Source organism: Rhinoraja longicauda, chromosome 33 (assembly GCF_053455715.1).
Source record: "Rhinoraja longicauda isolate Sanriku21f chromosome 33, sRhiLon1.1, whole genome shotgun sequence".
Classification (NCBI taxonomy): Eukaryota; Metazoa; Chordata; class Chondrichthyes; order Rajiformes; family Arhynchobatidae; genus Rhinoraja; species Rhinoraja longicauda.
The window spans coordinates 18,492,728-18,511,621 of NC_135985.1; the positions used below are offsets into that span (position 1 = coordinate 18,492,728).

Consider the following 18,894-nt stretch of genomic DNA (forward strand, 5'->3'; position numbering starts at 1 on the left):
GTGGATATCAACCTAATCACTGGAAATTATTTTTCCTTAATTACTTGATCAAAATACTACTTTTCCATTAAACATTACCCTCGGAGCTTTGTGCACATGCACCTCCTAATTCTTTATTTCTGCATCTCTTTAGAAAGGCACCATATAGTTTATTTTCCCTTACTAATTCTCACTTACCTCAATTAATTTTTATCAGTCATTTTTTACCATTCTTATCCATGTCCTGAAAGCTGCTAATAGCTTCCTTGCTTTGCCTATTTTTTAAAAAGTTGCTTGCAATCTTTGGAATCCTTCTCAAGGCCATGGTTATTAATATATATAAAAGGCTGAAATAGTTTTAATGCCAATATCATTTCAGAGAGAATCTTCAGAAATGTTATTCTTAAACTAGACCAAGTGGGCCTGTTGGGCCCAAACCACTCCTGCATTGGTGCAGCACCCTCTCCTCCCCCACTCCCCTCTCCCCCCACCTCTCCCTCTCCCTCTTCCTCCCTTTCCCCTCTCCCCCCCCCCTCCCCCCTCGGGTCGCCTCCCCTGTATTGGTGCAGCGCCCTCTCCTCCCCCCCCTCCCCCCAATGCCCCTCTCCCCCCAATTCCCCTCTCCCCCCCACTCCCTCCTCCCCCCTCTCCCCCACTCCCCTCTCCCCCCTCCCCTGGAGCAACCCGCGGTTGCCATAGCAACCTACCTCCCAACCCGGGCGGCCGCCATTAGTAGAGCGGGGATGGGGGAAGAGTCCTGTGCCGTCCCGGTGCGAGGATGTTCAGTGGAAGACGGCGGCGGGTCCCCCACTATTCCACTGTTGCTGAGCCACTGGACTCTAGGCGGCATGGGGAAGGCGCTGAGCTGGTCGGGGAGAGGAGGGGGACGGGGGAGCCGAGGGCAGGCCCAGTGCCAGGCTCAGGCCTCGGCACCCACCTCCACCATCTCCCGGCCTCACCGCCACTGCTGCTGCTGCCGCCTTTCCCCTTGGCCCACCTCAAGCTCGCGGTTACCCGGTCAAACGTCCAGGCCCAGGCTCCGGCTGCTTCCCCCGGCACCAGGCCTGGCTCTCCCGCCCCCAAGAGACAGGCGGCCGAGCCCTGCTCAACAGGCCCCAACTGCACAGATGCAGACGTGTTTGTTCTGCGTACGCGTGGATGCGGCGGCCATCTTACGTAAGTACCAGATGAACGAAGCCCCAACTGCACATGTGCGTTTTTTAAAACTTTAAAATATGAATAACTTTAAAAATATAACACCGATTTTAATGAAACTTCTTCTATAGGACCACGGGACGGCAATGGGTAAGGTGGGCCTAAATTTGTCGCGCTATCTTGTACCATTTTGGCTGTAGTTCAGGAACAAGCGAACAAACGAGAGTTTTAGTAAATAGATTAAGAGCACGAGGACAGTTAGGGAAAAGGTAAATCCCCATTAGTAGAATTGTGAAGAGTGAGGAAGGATGTCAAAAGAAACTGCAGGATATACATAATTTGGAAATTGGGTCATGGCAGATGGCGTTTAAGACAGACAAGCGTGAGGTAATGCATTCTAGGAGGACAAATGTAAGATAAAAATAAACAGTAAATAGCAAGACCCTTTAGAGGGTTGCAAGTCCACAGCTCTCTGAAAGTGGCGACACAAAACGATAAGGGCCGATCTCCCAATAGGGATTAGCATTTTATACTCTCCATCATTCCAAATGTAAAACCTGTTTTCTCCCCATCTGCAACTTTCATTTGCATGCAGCTACTATCCAGTTGATTAGATTGGCATTATTGTTCACTATAATTTTATTTAAATGTTATGAAAGTCCATATCCACGGGGTCAATCACACTACTCTTGTCAACCCTTTCATATCCCCTACCCTCAGTATCTCCTAGGATGGACAAAAATTATCTGGAAATACTTCAACAAAAAGTGGATTTTTTTTATAAAGTGGATTTTTTTTATCAGCTATCAGATTACTCATTAAAGATAACAAATTATTATTCTTCTGTTATTTTTCAAATTTTACAACGTTTTCAGATTGAATTGACAAATGCAGATACTATTGGATCAACTTGCCTCATGTTCCCATATCTGCCAAAATGCCTCCTAATTGTTGCTATCATATCTTCTACCACCTCTCCTGACAGCGTGTTCCAGAAACTTACCACTCTTTGTGTAAAAAAACCCTTTTCTCACAGATCTCTTTTAAACTTTCCCCCGCTGGCCTTGAACCTATGCCCTTGAGAATTTGACATTTCCACCGTTGGAGAAAGACTCTATGTATCCCTCTCATCATTTTATAAACCTTTATCAGGTTGCCATTGACACTCCAGAAAAACCGATCACATTTTGTCCAACCTTTTACCTAATACACTCCAATCCAAGGCAACAACCTGATGAACCTCTTCTGCTCCCTGTCCAAACTCTTCACATTCTTCCTCTAATGTGATACCAGAACTGTACACAGTGCTCCACACGTGGCCGAATCAAAGTTTTTTTACATTTGCAACAAAGCTCGAACCAACAAAGACAAGCAAACTGTACGCCTTTTTTGCCTCTATCTACTTGTGTTTCATAGAGTTGTGGACTTGTATACCAATATTGTTCTGCAGCTGCGGCTCACCAGCAGTGTCTTTTTTTTGTTTTTGTCTATTGTCATCGTTTAATGTACATTTTGTTCTATTTTTAACTCTGTTTATGTGGGGGGGTGGGGGAAACATTTTTTTTCTAATCCCCTCCTCAACGGAGATGCGACCTTTACCGTGTCGTATCTCCGTTCGCGCTACGGCCTAACATCGTGGAGTCGGCGGCCTCCAGCTGGGATCGACCTTGAAGACTCCGGTCGCAGGGCCTGGACTTACTATCTCGGAGGCTTCGGCCGTGGGCCCTGCAGACCGCAACATCGGGAGCTCGCAGGTCCCTGGCTGGCGACCGGCTTTCAGGAGCTCCAGCCGTAGCAGCTTCGACCGCCCCGGAGCGCGAGGTACGATCGACCCGCTCGCAGGCCCCTCATCGCCCTGCGTGGCCTGGCTGCGGCACTTTCCATCGCCCGGTGGGGGCTCAGGACCTTCATCGGCCTGCTCGGCTCGGCTCAGCCCTTGGACTTTCCATCGCCCGGTGGGGGCTTCAAAAGTTGGGAGCCTCGATCGCCTCGTGGCGCCACGGGAGAAGAATGAGGAGGAGATAATGACTTTTCTTTGCCTTCCATCACAGTGAGGGTGTGCCTGGAGCAATCACTGTGATGGCTGTTTGTGTTAAAATTGTATCTGTGTGTCCTTTTGTTGTCTTTTTGTTGTCTACTGCCGGACCCTGACGTGAGAGGACGCTGGCGCTGTTTGTTCGCCGCTTCTCCGTCAGGATAGTTTGTCTGTTTTTATGTTATGACTGTTTTTGTAAAGCGCTTTGAGCACCTGGTAAAGCGCTATATAAAATAAATGCTTATTATTATTATTATTATTATAATATTCCTCTGTACAATAGTCAATAGTCAATAGTCGTTTATTTGTCACATACACATAAATGTGTAGTGAAATGAAACATTACCCGCAGTTGAACAATAAGACCAATAAGAATAATCAATAAAAATGCAATAACACATACAATCACAAACTAACACCAAACAAAAAGAAACATCCATCACAGTGAGTCTCCTCCAGTCCCTCCTCACTGTGATGAAAGGCCAGAATGTCTTTTCTCTTCCCTGCCGTCTTGTCCTGCGGTCAGGCTGTTGGAGTTGCCACGTCGGGGCGGTCGGGGCTCCCGACATTGAAGCCCCCGCTGGGCGGTGAAAAACCCGCGGCCTATTCCAGGCCGCACCGGACGGTGAAAGGTCCGCGGCGGGCCGACCCAAGCCCCGCGATTCGGGGCGGGCGAACACGCTGCCTCTGCCGCTGCCGGTGCTCCCAATGTCGGCCCCCATCCAGGGGCCTGCGGGCTTCCGACGTCCACGCGGCCCGCGCCGGAGCCTCCGGAGACGAGTCGCAGCCGCTCCCGCAGCATCCGCAGGCAGCCAGCGCCACAGGTGGTGAGTCCGGGCCGCGGGCTCTGCGAACCAGAGCCCAGGTGGTCCCAGGTGCATGGCCGATGGTAGGCCGCAGCGGGAACGGAGACACGACACAGAAACAAAGGTCGCGTCTCCGTTCGGGAGAGAGAATTTTACAGTTCCCGTTCCCCCCCCCCAAACATAAACATACAAACACTACACCATATTAAAATTACAATTCAGACAAAAACAACAAAAAACACAAAAGACAAACGGACTGCAGGCAAGCCGCAGCTGCGACGGCAGCGCTGTCAATGCTCCTAAGGGTCCTGTCATTTACTATACTTTCCTCTTACATTTGACCTCTCAAAATGAATCACCTCACCTTTGTCGGAATTAACCTCCATCTCCCATTTCTCCACAACTCTACCACTATTTCTGTCGTCCACAACCTTGGGGAGATTTTTCCTATTCCTATCCACCTTCTTGCTCCTAATATACATATAAAATACCTTAAGATTCTCCTTAATCTTATCTTTCAAGGAAATTTGCTGGCTTCTTTGTAGCTCCCTTAATTTCTTCTTTCACTTTTTTCCTGCTTCCTTTTCATTTTTCACTGAATTTACAATATCTCATCCCGAACCTTGCCATCCTTATCTCTCATCCTCACAGTTACATGCTTAATGATGCCCCAGAGAGGAAGTGTAAACATAATCCACTGGGATCCATAATTGTATGTTTAAGTTACTTTTGCCAGCATATTTATTTGGTTTATTGGAACCAATAAACCAATCTAGAAAAAAAATTGCTTCAATCAATCTGTTTTAATGTCCTAAAACCTTTTGTGTTTGATTCCCTCAATTACCTCAAATTGTTCCTTTTGCCAGTGTCCGACATCTAATTACCAATAACTGATCCTTAGTGTGTCAAACCTATGTAGCCACATCCATTGCATAATTTCACTGGACATAACCAGCTTTAAGAGAAAATTAAGAAACTTAAATATGTATATAATAACTGGAAGTCCACTGTACAGTATGTAATTAGCTTCAGAAAGAACAAAATAATAATGACGTGTAGGAAAGAACTGCAGATGCTGGTTTAAATTTAAGGTAGACACAAAATGCTGGAGTAACTCAGCGGGGCCAGCAACTGGAGAGAAGGAATGGGCGAGGTTTCGGGTCGAGACTGAAGAAGGGTCTCGACCCGAAACCTTGCCCATTCCTTCTCTCCAGAGATGCTGCCTGTCCCGCTGAATTACTCCAAAATAATAATGACGTTGTTTAGGTGAAACTGGTACATAATCTTTCGTAGCTGCCTCTATACTTTCATGAAAATTGTGAGCAGAGAAATGATTGAGGTATTTTGTGTGCAACATAATACATTCATATGAGGTTATAATCTCATCATTTTATGCTGGCATTAACATTTTATTTGAAATATGTTGATTATTATAGTAGTGGGCAGAGAAATGTTGTACCCATGCAGTAAAAGTTTACACTGCTTAATAGAAAGCCTAACTTCATTGAATTGCCTACGCACAACCTATGATTTCCCGAGACATGTGATCACGAGGTAAAGACCCTTTTCCTGTCAGTAGCTCTGGGTGTTGGCTCCTAAGTGTATGTTCCTCCCTATTACAAGCAGTAATTTCAGCTCTTGTGACAACAGCTCTTGTGACAACTTATTTAATAGTTTATTTTGTCCATTGTTTTTTTTTCCTGCTTTTATTTCTCCCATCTATTCCCAGTCTGTAATGCAAAGATTGGTTTAATTATTTTTTTTTCTAAAGAAATTCAAATAATGCAGTTGATTTAACTGAAAGTATCAGATATGATAGTAAATCTCTCCTGTGCTTCTATCTTTACAGCCCTTTTTCATTCTGTGCCCCTTCATTTTTGTCACAAGTCATTGTCTCTGGAGTAAGGTGCACAGAACAATTTGGCTTTGTTGTATTTTGTTAATTGGCATGTCAGTTGTTCCTCAGAGGGACCCTTCAACATGATATTTTTTTTTATTGAAGCAGTTTGAGTGATACAGTGAGTAGAGTAGGCAAGGACAAAGGTTTCAGCAGGAAAAATTGTCTTAAGATAGGTGAGTAACAGGCAAAAAAGACTGACAAGGTCACTGCCATCTAAGTTAGCTCCAACAATTGAGGTAGAGAGATAATAGACACACCGTGTTAGTGTCAATTCCATTATGTCAGCTGCTACCAGTTGAAGTGTGACAATTGAAAGCAGTGTGCACCAAATGATTCATTTTAGAAATTGTTTCCCAGAACGAGGCAAATTCCAAAATCAGATTGTTTCCTCTCTAATTAATAATGTTAATTTTGCAGAATATGCATAACATGAGTATTTGTGCACACATTTCCACAACTTGTCTACAGAAAATATGTTACCACTAATGTTTTAAAAAGGTCCCTTTTCTGTTTCTCATCTTTTCATTTTCCCTTCACAGTAGGTAATCATACGTTCTACACCCGCAACTCAGAAGGCTTCACCAAATTCCCATTCTTTACTTCTGAGCCTACATAGACACATGGAATCATACGGCAATGGAAACAGGCACTTCAGGCCAACTTGCCCAAGCAGACCAAGATCCCCCTATTCTGGGTAAAAGACTGTACATTCACCCTATCAATTCTCATAATTTTGTACGCCTCTATAAGATCACCCACCCCTCAGCTTCCTACGTTCTGAGGAATCCTAGTCTGCCCAAACTCTCCCTATAGCTCAGACCCTCCTGACAACATCCTCATAAATCTCTGCACACTTTCCAGCTTAATGACATACTTCCTATAGCAACGCCATCCTTCCTATAGCTGTATGTCAGCATACATGATGTATGCCGACATACTATTTGACTGCTAGTTCCATCACAAATACCTGATCCAACTGTCATCAGAATAAAAGATCATCTACATTTAACAGTAACTTTTTCTCTCCCCACTGCCACTCGACCCCACCTCAGAGAAGCTGCCGAACTTGCTGAATATTTCCACGATGTTTATTTTGTTTCAGCTTTACAGTATTCTGTTTTATATTAATATATACACACAAACACACTTTCCAGTAAGATTCACTAAATAGCATTTGGAAACAGGATTTCTTTTTCCTTCCATCATTCCAGGGATTTTGCGATGAACTAAATCTCTGGCAATTCTGGTTTATGCCTTTCTTATGAGGAAATATGTTCTCTGTTCAAAGGTTAGCCTTACTGCTAAAACTAATTTAAAACAAAGAATATAAGAAAATAACTGCAGATGCTGGTACAAATCGATTTATTCACAAAATGCTGGAGTAACTCAGCAGGTCAGCAGCATCTCGGGAGAGAAGGAATGGGTGACGTTTCGGGTTATTTTCTGCCTTTTAATGGGTATGTGGCCCTTCGTTGTTATTTAATAAATTAATATAAAAGGATTATAAGATAAGGACCAAAGGGCATAAGTTTAAGGTGAAGGGGGAAAGATTTAATAGGAACCAGAGGGGTAACATTTTCACACAGTGTGGTGGGTGTATGGAACAAGCTGCCAGAGGAGGTTGTTGAGGCAGCTATTATCGCAATGTTAAAGAATCATTTAGACAGGTACATGGATAGGACAGGTTTCGAGGGATATGGGCCAAATGCAGGCAGGTGGGACTAGTGTAGATAGGACATGTTGGTTGGTGTGGACAAGTTGGGCCGAAGGGCCTGTTTCCACGTGTTATGACTGATTCTTCTGAGAGATTCTCAGTCATTGTTGTGGCGATATTGCTGGAAAAAAACAAATAGCATGTTTTGTGTTACTCTGGGCTGGGATATTGCTAAACCTTTAACGTTGCAAATGGAATTTTCAAGTATTTCAAAGATTTTCATATAAGTTGTGAAAAGCATTTCAATCACTTTATAGGTACTAAAATGACTTGAAGCATTCCTTCTTACTCCTAATGTATTGCACTTAAATAACGTTGACCAGTCTTTCTATCCTTTGCAGTAAAATAAGCTCAGGGTTGCTATTAGTTAATGAACATAATGAGCATTTTAATCCTTTTTTAATTCATTTCTGTGAACTGGGTTTGAAACTTTTTCTGCCTCTTGCTGGCAAAAGTCATAAATTATTCTAATCAATTTGATTTATGTCTTTTTAAAGAAATTGTCAACTTAAAACAAATAAAATGTCCTTTTTGTTTAAAGGTAAAACCTCTGGTCAATAACTAAGCACAGCAAAAAAGAAAAGCTGAAATGCAATTGGCTGAATCAAAAAATATTTTTATAGCATGCTTAAATTTTAACCACCATATTAACAAAATATATTTGTGGAATCCAATTCCAAAACCAAGAACTTGTTCCTTTTGAGCCAAAGAAGGGGTAAATGATTAAATAACATGCAAAATAGAGATTTAATAAAACAATATACTCAAAACATCTGCACTGAACATTTAGTAAATTTACTGGTACCAGTATTTGTAATTTGACACTAAGCCTCACTTCAGTCATGAATACTTGTATCATTAGGTGAGTTATGTTGTTAAGATGGAAAGGATGCAGAGAAGATTACGAGGATGTTGCAGGGAGTTGAGGGCCTGGGTTATAGGGAGAGGCTGGGCAGGCTAGGACTTTATTCCTGGAGTGCAAGAGGCCGAGTGGTGATCTTGTATAAAGTATAAAGTATAAAATGTATAAAATCATAACAGACATAAACAGGGTGAATGCACAGGGTCTTTTTCCCAGGGTAAGGAAATCAAGAAGTAGGGAGCATAGGTTTAAGGTGAGATGGGATTTAACAGGAAGCTGAGGTGCTATTTTTTCACACAGTGAGTGGTGGGTACATGGCATGAGATGCCAGAGGAAGTAGTTGAGGCAGGTACAATAACAAAATTTCAAAGATATTTGGACAGGTACATGGAGTAACTCAGCAGGTCAGGCGGCATCCCTGGAGAACACGTCGGAACCCTTCTTCAGAATTAGGCTAGGTTCAGAAGGATATGGGCCAAAAGCGGGTAAATTGGACTAGGTTAGAAGGGGAGTCTTAGTCGGCTTGGCCAAAGGGCCTAATTCCACTCTGTATGCCACGATGACTTTAACATGGGATTTTGAGAAAGAGTTTGCATCAAAATTAAATTAATCAACTTTGTATCACTATGAATAAATAAAGTAACTAGGAAGTTAAGTCAGCTAGATTGAATTCTAGCAAATCACAAGAACCTCAAGGAGATGGATTCACAATGTTTCAGATTTCAAGTAGCTACAGTATGTGCATAGACATGTGAGTTATTTGTTAGCTACTTAGAAATGCTTAAAATGTCATAACCCCATAACGTATAAAAGTTCACTTTCAACATTTTGCTAATGTGAAATTTCACCTGTTAGAATGCAAAAAATTAAAATTCTGCATGCTTACGCATGTGTCAAAATAGAGATTTTGACCCTTGCCTGACCATAGACTAATACGATTAGTGGTGAAATTTGCATTTTTAGCTCAACTTAAGCAAGACTATCCCAATTACCGTGCCCTCCATAATGTTTGGGACAAAGACCCATCATTTATTTATTTGCCTCTGTACTCCACAATTTGAGATTTGTAATAGAAAAAAATCGCATCTGGTTAAAGTCCACATTGTCAGATTTTAATAAAGGCCATCTTTATACATTGTGGTTTCACCATGTAGAAATTACAGCAATGTTTATACATAGTCCCCCCATTTCAGGGCACCATAATGTTTGGGACAAGCAATGTCATGAAAATGAAAGTAGTCATGTTTAGTATTTTGTTGCATATCCTTTGCATGTAATGACTGCTTGAAGTCTGTGATTCATGGACATCACCAGTTGCTGAGTGTCTTTTCTGGTGATGCCAGGCCTGTATTGCAGCCATCTTTAGCTGATGCTTGTTTTGGGGGCTAGTCCCCTTCAGTTTTCTCTTCAGCATATAAAAGGCATGCTCAATTGGGTTCAGATCGGGTGATTGACATGGCCATTCAAGAATTTACCAATTTTTAGCTTTGAAAAAGTCCTTTGTTGCTTTAGCAGTATGTTTGGGATCATTGTCTTGCTGTAGAATGAACCACCAGCCAATGCGTTTTGAGGCATTTGTTTGAATGAGCAGATAGGATGTGTCTTTACACTTCAGAATTCATTATGCCACTATTATCAGCAGTTGTATCACCAATGAAGATAAGTGAGCCAGTACCTTCAGCAGCCATACATGCCCAGGCCATAACACCCCCGCCACCGTGTTTTACAGATGAGGAGGTATGCTTTGGATCTTGGGCAGTTCCTTCTCTCCTCCATACTTTGTTCTTGCCATCACTCTGATATAAGTTAATCTTCATCTCATCTGTCCGCAAGACCTTTTTCCAGTGGTTGCTCTTTTAAGTACTTCTTGGCAAACTGTAACCTGGCCATCCTATTTTTGCGGCTAGCAGTGTAGCCTCTGTATTTCTGTTCATCAAGTTTTCTGCAGATAGTGATCATTGACAAATTCACACCTGACTCTTGAAGAGTGTTTCAGATCTGTCGGACAGGTGTTTGGGGATATTTCTTTATTATAGAGAGAATTCTTCTGTCATCAGCTGTGGAGGTCTTCCTTGGCGTGCCAGTCCCTTTGCAATTAGTAGGCTCACCAGTGCTCTCTTTCTTCTTAATAATGTTCCAAGCAGTTGATTTTGGGAAGCTTAAGGTTTGGCTGATGCCTCCAACAGTTTTACTCTTGTTTCTCAGTCTCATAATGGCTTCTTTGACTTTAATTGGCACAACTTTGGTCCTTTGGTTGATAAACAGCAATAAAAGTTTCCAAAGGTGATGGAAAGACTAGGTGCTGAGAGCTCTCTTATACCTACATTAAGGAGGTAATTAAACGCACCCGAGCAATTACAAACACCTGTGAAGCCATGAGTCTCAAACATTATGGTGCCCTGAAATGGGGGGACTATGTATAAACACAGCTGTAATTTCTACATGGTGAAACCAAAATGTATAAAAGCACCCTTTAATAAAATCTGACAATGTGCACTTTAACCACATGTGATTTTTTTCTAATACAAATCTCAAATTGTGGAGTACAGAGGCAAATAAATAAATGACGGGTCTGTCCCAAACATTATGGAGGGAACTGTATGTACCTGCAATATAACAGCATCATAAATCATTTGTTCAGTATATCAAATTCAAATACAACATGCATAATTCAGTCCCTTTTCCAGTATTCACTTACTGAAGCAGACCTCCAAATCTGTTAATTCTGAGGTTCACCAGGCGGTATATTGAAAGCTGGAGACCACATGAAATTTTCCAAGTAATGCTAAATCTGTTGTCAACACAGACATTTGTGCTGAACTTTATTCCTGCAATTACTGTAAATCCATCAATTGTGTCGCATTCCCAGCTGCTTTTCCCATAAATATATTTAGATATACTTCAGTAAAAACTCTGACGATGTCATGCAGCTCCTCGCACGTGTCATCTGACTATATTTGATCATTCGTCACTAATTTACAAATGATGCAAAGATGAACTTATAGAAATTATTACTTATTCATAACTTATAATTTTCTTAACCTAGATTGGATTTGAATAGAATGTACAATGAAAACTTAATTATTAGCCCACATGGTTGTGAGTGCAAGTATGCCCAAATGGATTTTAGGGCAGTGCTGATCAATATGTTAGCCAATATGGCAAATTGAGAATCCAGATGTGGCAAATTTAAATCTGATTTAAGATCAGTAATAGTCATACCTGTAATTGCATAAATGAAACCTTTTGTACATTGGTTACTAAAATATTAAAACAAAAAGCAGTCCATGTTGGTCTTTTTTCAATAAATGGATTGCGTTATTATTGTATTCATTGCAGTGCATTGAATTTAAATTAATATTAGAGTATGCGGCTGAAGCCACACTTGCAGTTTGTCGATAGTTTTATTGTTTTTTTAATGTTTTGTCCAAAGCTAAGTTTTACTTTTTAGAAAGGGAATTAAAAAAATATAAAACAGTGGAGATATGAGGAAATAGCTTTAACATGCCAGCTGTGTTTCTAGCCGGATCTCTGTCGTAATCGTTATAAACAGAAGCCATATTTTAATGCAGTATTTGCATGTAGAACAGATACTTCCCTGTAATATAACTTATCTTTATTGCATGTTGATTTGCATCCCCCGCGCAGTCCACCACCAGCTTGATCCTTTCTAAGATAGTGCAAAGAATGTTTGAAAAATTGTACCTTGTTGAAATTCTTCATTTTTAAACAAAATGTTATTTAGTTCGGACTTTTTACATCCTCTTAATTTTCCAAAGCACTTCAAATGTAACAAATTGGTTCTCATGTTTAGTCGGTCACATTTTTGGATATAAATATTGGGTAAGTAGTGTGCAGCTTTATCTTTTTGGAACAGGTGTCCCTATGTTGCTCATAACTAGAATTGGGTGGCACAGCGGTGCAGCTTGTAGAGCTGCTGCCTCACAGCCCCAGAGACCCGAGTTCGATCCTGACCTCGAGTGCTGTCTGTGTGGAGTTTGTACATTCTTACTGTGACTATGAGTTTCCTCCAACTGCTCTGGTTTGCACCCATGTGTTAAAGATGTGCAGGTTTGTAGGTTAATTGGCCTCTAAATTGCCCCTGGGTGTAGGAAGTGTGTAGAACAAGTGTATGAATAGGTGATCGATGTTCTGCATTGACTGAGTAGGACGAAGGGTCTGTTTCCATGACGTATCTCTAAACTAAACTAAAACATAACTAGAATTGCTTCGAGCTAATTGCAGCATGAATTACCAACCAGGTAAGATGGAAATGGTTGCAAACCACAATTCCAACCTTAAAAGGCCAGGGTCCATATTACTATGCATGATATTTGTCCAGAATGTAACTGGGGAATATGGACAGTCGTGTCATTACTGAGATTATCTATGGAAGGGGTAGTGATTCAGTCTTTTAGAGAGTATTGCTATTTCAATAATGAAACAGATCTACAAAGTGTTAGACCAAGTGGCTTATTCATCTTCTGCACAACTGCATGTTTTCACCTACCTGCCCACAGGTCCAATTAGACTAAGGTAGAATCATGATCTAAAGCTTTTTCAAAATTGCTTTTTAAGAAAAAAAAATTAATTACCCTGGGGAGCAGTGACATTAAGTATGTTTTTTAACAAAAAAATTAATAAATCAAATAGAATATTTTGAAAAGGATTGGTCCTTTTAATACCATGGATTTTTAATCATCTAAGTTGGTTCTGGCTATATATAGTGCACAAATGCAAACGTTCTGTGAGAAATAGGGGACAGAGAGTTAATTAAACCTCAAGGCAATAACCAATACAGTACATTTAATGAACTCAAAAGTTTGCCCCCATTCCAGAATGAAGCTTACATGTTCCATCATTATAGCTAGTACTAGCACTTGGTCCCTTTCAGGAAAGGAACAGCAGTGCTTTCACAATGCTAAATTAAGTTCTTCAAACACATAACTGTGTCAGGAATTTATGCCATCTCCCATTTAAGCTGATCCCATTATGATAAGTTACCTCCTAATTACAGCTGAAAATAGAAGAGTAATTGCCTTTAAAATATGTTCACATTTTAGTAGATGAGATGCTCTGAGTATTTACATTCTCTGGTACCTTGCCCATAAGGATACTGATGCCATTTATAATTGTATTGCTACTCTGACTGAAGTCATACATTTTTGATAATTTAATAATGCCTGCTTTTTTTTTCAAGCAAACAAACAAAAATTACCAGATTTTTGGTTGAGATATAATCCTTGTGGTTTTGACAAAAGTGTAACTAAACATTGCTCCAGAAAGGGTTAAAATTCTCCTGGCAGCTCAATCTCACAGTGTAGCAGATGCCTGTAATACATAGCTATGGCCATGGTATTAACAGCAGCTGTTCGACTAGAGGCCATCCACATTAACATTTAGGGGCAGCAATAAACAAAATAACTGTCAAGCCTCTTTTACAAGTGCCAACCTTATGTAGATCAAAAGGTTAAAAATCACAAAATAAAACCTGTGTAAAAATTAAGTTGGCAGCAATAAGCCTCAAAATGATACATTACAATAAAGCCAGGGATATATGCCAAACATTCAAAATAGTTCAATGGTGCACCATCTTCCAGAGGTGCCAAAACACAGATGAAATTGTGATCTGCCGTTAATTGCAGTTTGCAGTAACATTGGAAGTAGGGGAATGAGAAGAGTAAAGGTACTTGTGCCTTAGGGGAGGGTCATGAATTAATAATTGCCATGTGCCGGATGAGCCCTGTCATAGGACCAGAAATGAGGAAGTTGCCTCGCAGAGGGCTATCAATCACTCACTGACCATAACTTCCAGTAATTAGTGTATTTTATGGTCACTTGCTTCAGTGACTCGGAAGCACATATGCTCCAGTTGTGGCTAAACTTTGCTGAAGTAATATTCCAGAATGATTTATCTGCATGCTGCACTGGGATGTAACCCTATACTAGTTGCAGCTTAGAGCTCAGCTTCATGCGAACAACAATGTGTTAGTTTAGATACATATAATTTAGAGGTTAAGACCTCTATTCTATTAGGCTCAGCTGCAATCTCAATTTATACAGTTAAGCTACAAGACAAGTATTTTTCTTTCCTTTTTCCGAATAAAATACTGAACGGCATGTGGTGAAGGAAAAGATGGTAGATATACTTTTAATTACAGTGCAAAAGCATTTGCTTTTTAGAGTAGTTGCATAGTTAATTCAATCACAGAGTTGTTTTAATTGCACAAAAGGTATCTCTAAGGTTATTAGAAACATTTCTTCCCAGCTATGATAAGGCAAAAGTGACTCAGCTCCTTCTGTAATTGCAGACAGAAAGTAGATATGTCACTTTGTTTTTTTACTTGCACTTGTACTGACCGACAGTGTGAAGATTCCACAGGTTATCATCCAATAACTGATGTACATTAAAAATTGATGCCACTGTCACAAGCTTTTAAAGGCTCTGCTCTTAAGTGCTGGACAGTTTTCTCAAATGCAGCAATGAACTAGCTGCTAAATGTTACATTAAATTCTTATGATTTCTTGTCTTTCCCTTGTAAATCCTTATATTTAATTGAAGCACCACTTCAAGTTGGCTCTGCATTTTCAAGGCTATGCCATGACCTTTTATTCTCAGCATAACATCAAAAGCATCTTGTTTTCACTTCAGAGAAATTGGAGCATTTAAATCTATTTGAATTTTGTCTCTCATTCAGGATTAATAAACACATCCCTCTTCTGAACTATTAAATATGACATGTTTGCTTGACTGAGAGTTGAACAAATTATTTAAATATTTATTTTCATTGGACTGATGTGTACATGGAACGTATATATTACTATATTAAAATCTACAATAGTTATCATTGAGGTGGGGTATATTTGACATCAACATTAAATTGGAAATTTTACTCAAAACTTAGATTGTTGACTTTGAGGATGGAATAATATTATCTGGTGTAGTTATCAGTGCACTTTTCATACTGGAGCCGAAATATATATTTGAAACAGTGATCTTTACCGATTACCTTTGCTTTGCCGTACCTGAACTTAATTATTACTTAGAAAGTTTGTAATGAAAGTATTCTGTGTCCCAGTACAAACAACATTGTCTGTACGAAAACAATAAATTACAATTTAAAAAAATTAACAAGATTCATTTTAAAAGTTATTTCTACTATTATTTTTTTGAAATAGCTTGTGGCTATCTCATAAAAGTCGAGTTTTCAATATTGCAAATTTTCTTCTTCAGATAATTGTATATCTTCTGTAATGTTGCCAATTTAAAAATATTACTATTCCACAATAACACACTAATTATCAGGTTACATTGTGGAGCCAGACATCAGAACCAAGTTTAATTTTATGTAATACTTGCAAAACTCCTGTCATTGTGCATCGTCTGGAATACATGTGTGTTGCTGATCTGTTAACCTGTGCTGTGCCTTTAAGGCCACAGCTCTGAATTGTTGAGGTCAATTAAAGAGCAGTTGTAAATTGCAGGCCTCAGGTTAATAACTGCTTTTCTTTTTATAGATTGTTTTACATCTGTAACAAAGTGTGATGGCTCGAGTGTGACAGATGTACACTAGATGCTAGACTTTTATTTGCCATCACAACCAATATATTTTTATTAAATGTTATCATTCATGTTTGTTGGCAAACACACAATGCAAATCAAGGTCCCACAAAGAATTGAGAGTAATTGAGGTTTTTTTTGGTTGAGGGATAAAAGATGGTCTGGACATTGGAGGATCTCCTTCAGATAGTGATGCCAGAAAAACAGCGGATAAAATTCAGTTTTATTATTTCATCAAAACTGCTATATTTCTGCTGGTAATCCACTGATCAAATCCTGGAATAAGATAGAATTTTTTTTATTATCATGGTCTAGTTTACTTAGAATAACTGATAATGTATCGTATGTTTATTTTTCTGTTGTTGCATTTACATAAAGCTGTAGCAAGTAAAATTTTATTGTTCTGGTTCGTGTCCAGTGCATCTGCCAAATAAACACTCATGGCACACCCTTGTTTCTTGAAGGGTTGTAATGTAGGAGTGAAAATGAGCTCAGTTTGACACCTTAACTCCTGACGACATTTGGAAAAATATTTCTGTGGCCTTCCTCATAGTAGTTAGAAGCTCAGAGCAATTACAAGTCCATCTGCTCCATATTTGTGGCTCAAAAATATGAATGAAAGTTTGTCGATTGTAAATGAATGTTGGGCATTTCATTTTCATTTTTACAAATTGGTTTCTTATGGCATTGCATATGGAGAATCAAGACTATCATTGCGGTCTCAGTGTATCAGTGTTGGGCAGTAGTAGATACTTAATGAAGACACTTGAAATTAACTTTAAGGTCATACGTTCTGTCCATATTTAATACACTTACAGCATAATTTCATTGATCTACAGATACAATGGATTTAGCTCTTTTTCTCTGATTGTACTGTACTTGCACCTGAAATGTGTTGGGTTGCATTGCCTCTGTTTAAATGCATGTATAATTACATTGTGATAGTTTAACATGGCAATTTCCATTATAAAACTAGATGTAAGAACTAATGATGTGAAGAGTTGATCAGTAGTACACATTAATACAAGATTGCATGTATATAGCATTGTTGGTATTCACTGGTGTACAAGGTACCCAGTTTGCAAGCCAGCTGAACACTCTTTTAACTTTGGACATGAAAAATTGACAAATGGAGCTCAAAAGACCTTTCCTCATGAGAGAGATGTTATCAGGTGAATAAATCAAATATACCTCATATATTTGTCGTAGCTGAAAAAACAGAAACCTTAACAAAACCCTGAGGTTAATTTGTATCTTTGTAGTAAATTCTGTAATCTCAGACAAAAATGTTTGGTTTGGATGACTGATGCATATAACTAGAAGGAAATGAAGATTGATAAAACATTTTATCAGACTTTCAGAAAATTTCTAGAGCACCTGGTACAATATCTTGAGAATATGCCTTAGGGGAAACAATGGCGCAGCTGGTAGACCTGCTGTCTCACTGCGCCACAGACCCAGGTTTGATCTTGACCTCGGGAGCTGTCTGTGTTGAGTTTGTACGTTCTCCATGTGACCGCATGGATTTCCTCTGGTGACTCTGGTTTCTTCCAACATCCCAAAGACGTGTGGGTTTGTAGGTTAATTGGCCTCTGTACATTGCCCCTAATGTGTGGTGATTGGATGTGAAAGTTGGATAATGTTAAACTAGTGTAAGCAGGTGATCAATGACCAACATGGACTCGGTAAGCCAAAGGGCCTATTTCCATGGTTGTATCTCTAAAACGAAAACATTTTGTGTTGAGTGGGGAAGGAATCCCGATTGGTATTTGGCCTTGTTTCTTATCCCAAAACCTTTGCATAACCCAATGTGCTCAGATATGGGTAAAATAGCCGAGGATCTGTAGCTCCTGTGTATATTTATCCATGTGCGAAGGGTATCTTCGAGAAGTAAATAAGAGACTGCAAAGAATTGTAAGATTTGCATCACAACCATAACTCTCCATTTACCTCCTTTGCATGTTGATGACTGTGCACCTAATGAGGCTATTTCAGATCATATATAAGCTTATAAAATCATAAGAATGCACATGAAAGACCTAGATAGAGTGAACATGGAAAGGATACTTCCAGTCATGGGAGAGTCTAGGACCAGAAGACACTGCCTCAGGATAAAAGGACAAACCTTTAATGGAAGGAATTTTTTTTGCAAGAGGGTGATAAATCTGTGGAATTCATTCCCACAGATGGCTGCGGAGGCCAATACATCGGCTATTTTTAAAGCTGATTGATAGGTTCTTGATTAGTAAGGGCGTCAAAAGTTATGGGTAGACAGGAGAAAGGGGTTGAGAGGGAAAACTAGATCAGCCATGATAGATTAGCGGATGGGCCAAATGGCCTAATTCTGTTCCTATGTCTTATAGTCTTATGTTGTGATTTCAGAGTGACCCATGCAGTGCAAGTCTGTCCTGAGAGATGTAAAAGCTAGAAAAAAATGTTTAAACATTTTTCTGCCTTGATAACCCATTGACAATGTACGGGTTTGAATTTCCAGAATTGCCAAACAGTAATGACCCCACTTGAGTCGACTAATTTGTTTAATTTTAACATGGAGTGTTTTCAACCACATTTTAAAAATATGTCACTCATTTCTTATTATTTGTACAGTAATGATCTTAAGCATATTCAGCAATAAGGTAGTTTATTTCCTGAAGCAATTCTTGCATTATCCTACAATGCACTCCAGTTAGCTATTCACATTCCAGAAAATGGTCTGTAGTATCCTATACTTTAATAATATTATAGGAAGCCTTTTCTTTACCCAGAAATGGATAAAAGAAGCATTATTCCGATGAAGCACTGGAAACAAAATGTATTCATGTGTCTGTGAAAGCTGTGATTTGGACTCAGAAGCGGAACGGTGGTTGATAATTTTCATCAGG

The 18,894-nt window shown here is 39.8% G+C and overlaps 1 protein-coding gene across 3 annotated transcripts in view; it reads left to right on the forward strand.

Annotated features, from left to right (window-relative positions):
* map2k5 (mitogen-activated protein kinase kinase 5) overlaps positions 1-18,894 on the forward strand; it is a 239,605-nt gene that overhangs the window by 148,839 nt on the left and 71,872 nt on the right. The gene's annotated exons all lie outside the window — the stretch shown is intronic.